The sequence below is a fragment of the Panicum virgatum genome, chromosome 5N (genome assembly GCF_016808335.1).
Source record: "Panicum virgatum strain AP13 chromosome 5N, P.virgatum_v5, whole genome shotgun sequence".
Classification (NCBI taxonomy): Eukaryota; Viridiplantae; Streptophyta; class Magnoliopsida; order Poales; family Poaceae; genus Panicum; species Panicum virgatum.
Genome location: NC_053149.1, coordinates 12,885,101 through 12,891,465, shown reverse-complemented (window position 1 = coordinate 12,891,465; position 6,365 = coordinate 12,885,101).

Genomic DNA, 6,365 nt, shown 5'->3' with positions numbered 1-6,365 from the left:
ATTTGGAAGAGTTGGCCTCCAGGCAAGTGCAAATTTTTCATTGAAATGAGTTTTGTATGTGATAGTTATCACTTCAACATTTTTTTATTTTCAGAGGCATGCATTTTTATTTTCAGAAGCGTTTTTTGGAAACACCTCAAAGCTATAGTCAATGAAAACACAACATTTTTAGAGGCATTTTTTTGTCTGCCTCTATTAATAAAAAAAATAAAAAGAAACAGGCAAGCCCGCCGAACCCATCTAGGCCCGGCGAGCCCTTCTGAGCGGCCGGCCGGTCGCCTGCCGCGCCTCCGCCGCCGCCGGGTCGGGTCGCCGAGGGAGGGAGGGGGCGGGGCCGCGTCGCAGCGTCCGCCGCCCTTGCCGCACCACGCTTAGGACGAGGCGCTGCCGCCGCGCAAAAGGATCTGGGCGCGGCCCCGCCGGATCCAGCCCCCGCCGCCGCACAGCCGGATCCGGGCCCATCGCCGCCGGATCCGGCCTCCCCTCCGCGTTGAAGAGAGAGGGGAGAGAGAGCAGAGAGGAGAGAGGGGAGAGAGAGGTGCGGGAGGGAGAGGGAGAGAGTGAAGGAAAGATGACTGCGGGAAGGAGATATTTAGAGTTTGGCACTATTTACTGAGGTGGTTACTATAATGTGTGGGCCTCTGAAAATACGACGATTAACAGAGGCGGTCACGTTATATGTGATCGCCTCTGTTAATCGATTTTCTGAGGTGGTTATTGTAACCACCTCTGTTAATAAAAAATGACTGCATCTGTTAATGCTGGGCATTAACAGAGGCGTTTATTTTTTGTGCCCGCCTCAGAGACCTTTTTTAAGTGCCTCGCAAAATCCAGAATTGTAATAGTGCTACTGATATAGAGACTATCATGATGATACAGAGAGTCGGGTTCTCCTTTCAGAAACCCGGTTCGTTTCACTGAGCGCATTTCATTGAATCTGAGTGGGGCCGGTCTGGTGGCCTGGTGCGGAATGGAATGTGGTCTGCAAAGTTCACTGGCATGTGGGGTGTGCTCTCCGTTGGTCCACGAGTTCAGTGAGAAAAAAAAGGCTCCCATGCATGCCACTGACACCTACTCCTACCACCGCACCTCCGACCGCGGCGGCTCCAGCCAGCCAACCGAATAAGCCAAAGGATGGTAGACTAACAATAGTACTAGTCTATGTTAATGACTTAATCATCACCGGAGACTATTCTGATGAGGAGATACAAAGGACAAGAAAAAATCTCTCAGTCCAGTTTCAAATGAAAGAGCTTGGAGAGTTGAAGCACTTCCTTGGACTTGAGGTGGAGCGCACAAAAGAAGCGCTATTTCTGGGTCAACAGTAATATGCCAAGAATCTTCTGTAAAAGTACAAGATGATTGACTGCAAGCCCATGTCTACTTCTATAGATCCCAATGTGAGGCTACAAGAAGATGAAGAGAAGGACTTGGAGGATGTGACTATGTATCGACAGCTGGTCGGGAGCTTTATCTATCTTATCCTGACTCGGTCAGATATTTCATATCCAGTTGGAGTGGTCAGTCGATACATGAGCAATCCAAAGAAGCCTCACTTTGATGCAGTCAAGCGCATCCCCAGATACGTTAAAGGCACCATCAATTTTAATATTCAATACAAAGAGACAAAAGATTGCCAGGTGATGGGATATTGCGATACCGATTACGCTGGAGATTGTGGCACACGACGATCAACCACAGGATACTTCTTCAGTCTTGGATCAGGACCCATATCATGATGTAGCAAGAGACAATCCACTGTGGCATTATCAAGTAATGAAGCTGAGTATCGATCAGCACCAATGGCAGTTCAAGAAAGCACTTAACTTAAGCAATTGATGGTGGATCTTCATCAGCCGACATATTATCAAGTAAGAATTTTCTGTGACAACTTATCCTCTATATGCCTACTTGCCTAGCAGTAAATCCAGTTTTTCATGCAAGGCCCAAATATATAGAAGTACACTACCACTACATAAAGGAAAAATGTCCTTGAAGGTGAGATCGAGATGCTGCCTACAAAGATAGATGAGCAATTTGTTGACATCTTCACAAAATGTCTAAACAAGGCAAAATTTGAGAAGTTTCGAGAAGCTCTCGGCATGATCTGCAAAACAAGTCTACATAGAAGTTTGCCTTGAGGGGGAGTGTTGTAAGAATGCAAGGCAACCTTCGAGTATTCTCTACAAGGCAATAAAAATATATTTTCATGGAGTACTCTAGAATTAGTTATAAATAAAATTAGAAAACCTTGTAACAATTAGGAATTCTCTAGAAGGGGGGACACATGTCACCACACTATGATCCGTCTTGGCCTATAAATATAAGACCCCCTATTGCCATGTCATCCATTTAAGAGTATGGTAGATGAGAAGGGTGAGTGCTAGGATAGCCACAAAGAGATGGTGTGTTTGTGTTGTCTTGTGTAATAGTATTGTGTTATAATAAAGCAAATGTTTTGTAAGTGTTAGTCTCCCAGTTTCTAACTACTTAGTGTATAAGTTGTGACTGGGCTTCATCGTAGGAAGGCTATGCCTCCCTAAAGCCAGCTTTATCTGTTGGTAGACTCTGCCACCCGAAAGCGAGAAAGCGGCTCCGTCGTTGAAAGGACATTAAGTAGCTAAAAATTGAAATGGCTAACCGACTATAGATTGAGTTGGTGTCTTAGTTGTATGTACTCAGCTTAGTGGGTATTAGGGCCACCTCGGTTCCCAACAGTTATTAAATAAAACTAGTTTACAAAACCAACTTCAGAACGCTGCGTTAGAAACCTAGATAAATCTAATATGATCTTTGACCACATGATTAGAGGATAATTACTGTAGCATCACTGTAGCCAATCCTCGATTAATTACCATCATAAGATTCATCGCAAAAAGTTACACCCATCCGTGAAGATATTTTGTAAATAGACTTCACTTAGTACTCCATGCATGCAAATTATTTTCCTAGAAATTCCTAGAAGAGGAAACCAAACAGGGCCAAGAGACCGGCACCACAAGACAGTGATTGTACTTGCTATCAATGTACTTGATGCCTACGGTCCTATGGCCCTTGTGGTGAGCACATAGAAGCCCGCAATAGCTGCGGACACAGTCGATGCAAAATCTATCCTTGAATTCACTAGTTTGGTGAGGTTCGGAAGCATCACACCTTCTCAGCACCTAGAAGCAAAATCACAAAATCCAGCAAACATTAAAATGTTCTAAAAAGGACAAAAGAATCCAAGTTGTCAGAATAGCCATACCTTAATTTTCTCCTTTACTTTCCCAAGGTAGTGCCTGAGGCAGCAGTGACTGCAGAATATAGTTGGAGGAGAAGTATTTCTCATCATGTTCAATTGACAATCTTGCGTGAAATCCTCATTTAACAAGCTGAAGCCCATCCATAAGGAGTTCCCTGCAACATGACCTACCGCATAAGAAGGATAATGTACACTATTTTAGCTAGTGAATGAAAAAACAGAAGTTGAATTGTAAGTAAAGGTGACCAGATTCACCTTGCACTCGAATCTGCAGAACACATCAGGAGCGTCAACACTATCGAGACATCCGATGCACCTGCGGTAACTTTGATGGTACAATAGTAGCCAGTTCATGTTTCCAGCACTTCTGAAGACTTTTTAGCAATGAAACAAATAGAAAGGTATCATCATAATCATATTTTCACCAGACTCTTATGTTAGATGCTTACAAAGTTTACACACCTGCACGTCCTCTGACCATAAATCTGATTTCTCGACAGCAAAACACCAGGTATCCAAAATGTTTGCCACAGTAAGCACCAAATGCTCCTTGACATGTTCTGCTCCTTTAAACTTCTGGCAAGACGTGCAAAAATACAACTTTTCTATCTGCTACTCCTTTGTGAAGATATCAGTGCTCTTAACCCCAGCACGAGCTCTTGAGACACAATCCAAATCCAACTCTTTGCTGAAATTCCATAAGCACTACATGCAAATGTCCTTTGGGAGGGAATTTTAGAACAGACAGGAGCTGTAACATCACACCTACATAGTAACATGAATCAAATCAGAATCATATCACGATTAAATGGGTTTCAATGCTGTTTTGGCTGTTTTTACGTCTCTACCGTACTAAAGTGAGCCCCAATCTTACCCAGCCCAAACAAACTGCTTTCAGAATCCAACTACCGTGCATCATAAGGATCAGAGCCCTGCCACCGCCGAATTACCTATTGCAACTCGCAACACTACCCCGACCGAATTGGGGTGTGAAATTCACAACAATATCCCGACAAAGAGAGCAGAGAACCTAGATACTATCAGAACTTAACCAAAACCCTATCATGCAAAGAAGTACTTTCTAAACGCTCATGGCACCACGCCGAAACGAACTCCACCAGAACCCAGCACAAACAAATGGCGGCCGGAACCCAACCACATCGGGGCCGAAACGAAATCCCAGCACTGCCCCTGATAGGAGATAGCAATTCAAAACACCAGCCCGGAAAATCCACAAAATAAAGTCTTAAGGAGGGGAAGGAGCAGGGAGAGGACAAAGCTTACCTTGGTTCAACAGGTTCTTTGGTCGGCGACCAGTTCTTGGACCATTCTTGATCAGTTGGGGGCGGCGTGGTTGGAGCCCGCTCAAGAGGCAGAGCCACCTTGATCCCCGCGTTGATGTCGTGCTCCCCCTCCTGAAGATCACCTGCCACCTTCGACGGCGGCCGCCGATCCCTGCCACGCACCGCCTCCAGCCCAGGGTTTGGGGACCAGTTCTTGGAACATTCTTGATCAGCTGGAGATGCGTGTGGTTGGAGCCTGCTTGAGAGGCAGAGCAACCTCGATCACCGTGTTGATGTTGTGCTCCCCCTCCTGAAGATCACCTGCCACCTCCGACGGCGGCCGCTGATCCCTGCCGTGCACCGCTCCAGCCCGAGCACACGGTCATGGCGGGTCCTCGACTTCTTCTCCCTCGGCTTCCGCCCCTCCCAACTCCCATCGCCGAAGTAACAGTTCGAGACTAGCGCAGAGGATTGGACGCGGACCCCGGTCGTCGCTCTCGACCGCTGATCCGCTCTAGCCGCCGGGCTCCGCCCAATGTGTGTTCCCCCCTCCTCTCTGTTCTTGTTCTGTTTCGCGAGCTATGGTTTCGTTGAGTTGAGCGGGGAACTAAATAGAGAGATGGACTGGGAGGAGAGGGACGGAAGAAGAAAATAAACCCAGGGGTAGGCCAAAAGGCCCACGAATGTTGAATCCCAGGCCCAACACACAGGCTGGGCTATTGTGCACTAAAAGCACATAGTGTATTTGTGAACTGCAATCTGTAATCGGTTGAAGTGTTGATGATGACCAAAATGCAAATCAAATAATATATATTGCTAGACCAAGTTGGTGATGCTGTGCCTGACCTTGGGGTTTGGAATGCACTTGCCATTAGAATCCTTGGTACCTTTCCTAGCTGTTAGATAACTAGGCAATTCCAGACAAAATTTAATTCCAAATATTATTATCAATTTCACGGCATAAATGAGTAATTTTGTGAGGAAAAAATATGTGCTAGTGTTCATGTTATTCTCACTAATAAACATGAACAAAATAACAAACTAGAGTTGGTTTAGAATGTACCCCGAGGCGGGACCAGTGTCGGAGGCACTGGGTGCGCCGTTCCTATGACTGGACATTGTGTCGGTCAAGGCTGTTTGATGTAGCCGGACTTAGTCGTTGTAGTGCATATGGCTTCGGGAAGTAGTCGAGACGATCTTGATGTTCACCTAGGGAACACAGGTACGACCACCGAGATGTAGAGGACGTAGACGTTCGGCCACGATCACATGGAAGTAGACGAAGTAGTCGTTCTGGAGCGAGCAGTTGCGTCAAGATGCTCCCCAAAAACCTGATTGCCCCGCTATCCCGAGCAGGATCTTCAACGTTGTAGAGGTTCTGGAGGCCTGCTCTCGCCAGTACTGTACGCGCAGTGCTAGCGATGGGAATGTAGAAAGCAGCTGAGGGAGAAAAGAGAGGTCTCCTAAGTAGGAGTACCTGAGATTACTTGAGAGTTGTGTTGGGATGAGAGGGGGCTGGTATCCTTTTATAGTTGATCCTAGAGAAAGAGGGGATGAACCTGGACACCTCTAGGTGTAACAATGGCCATCAATTTGCACCAACCAGTTATCAACCATATATTTTAATCACTATTTACAACCCAGCCTGACTCCTCAATTACCAATATGGTATTAACATCCTCATGACTCCCTAGTATTAGTAGTGAGTTTTAATTTTTTTTCCATTGAATTATTGAATAATTCGGCTAAAAAGTCCTTATATTCCAACACTAGGATTATCAAGCGAGACATAGAATCCTTGTATTTTGTTGAGCAGCTCGGGGAGGCCTCGTTCAGGA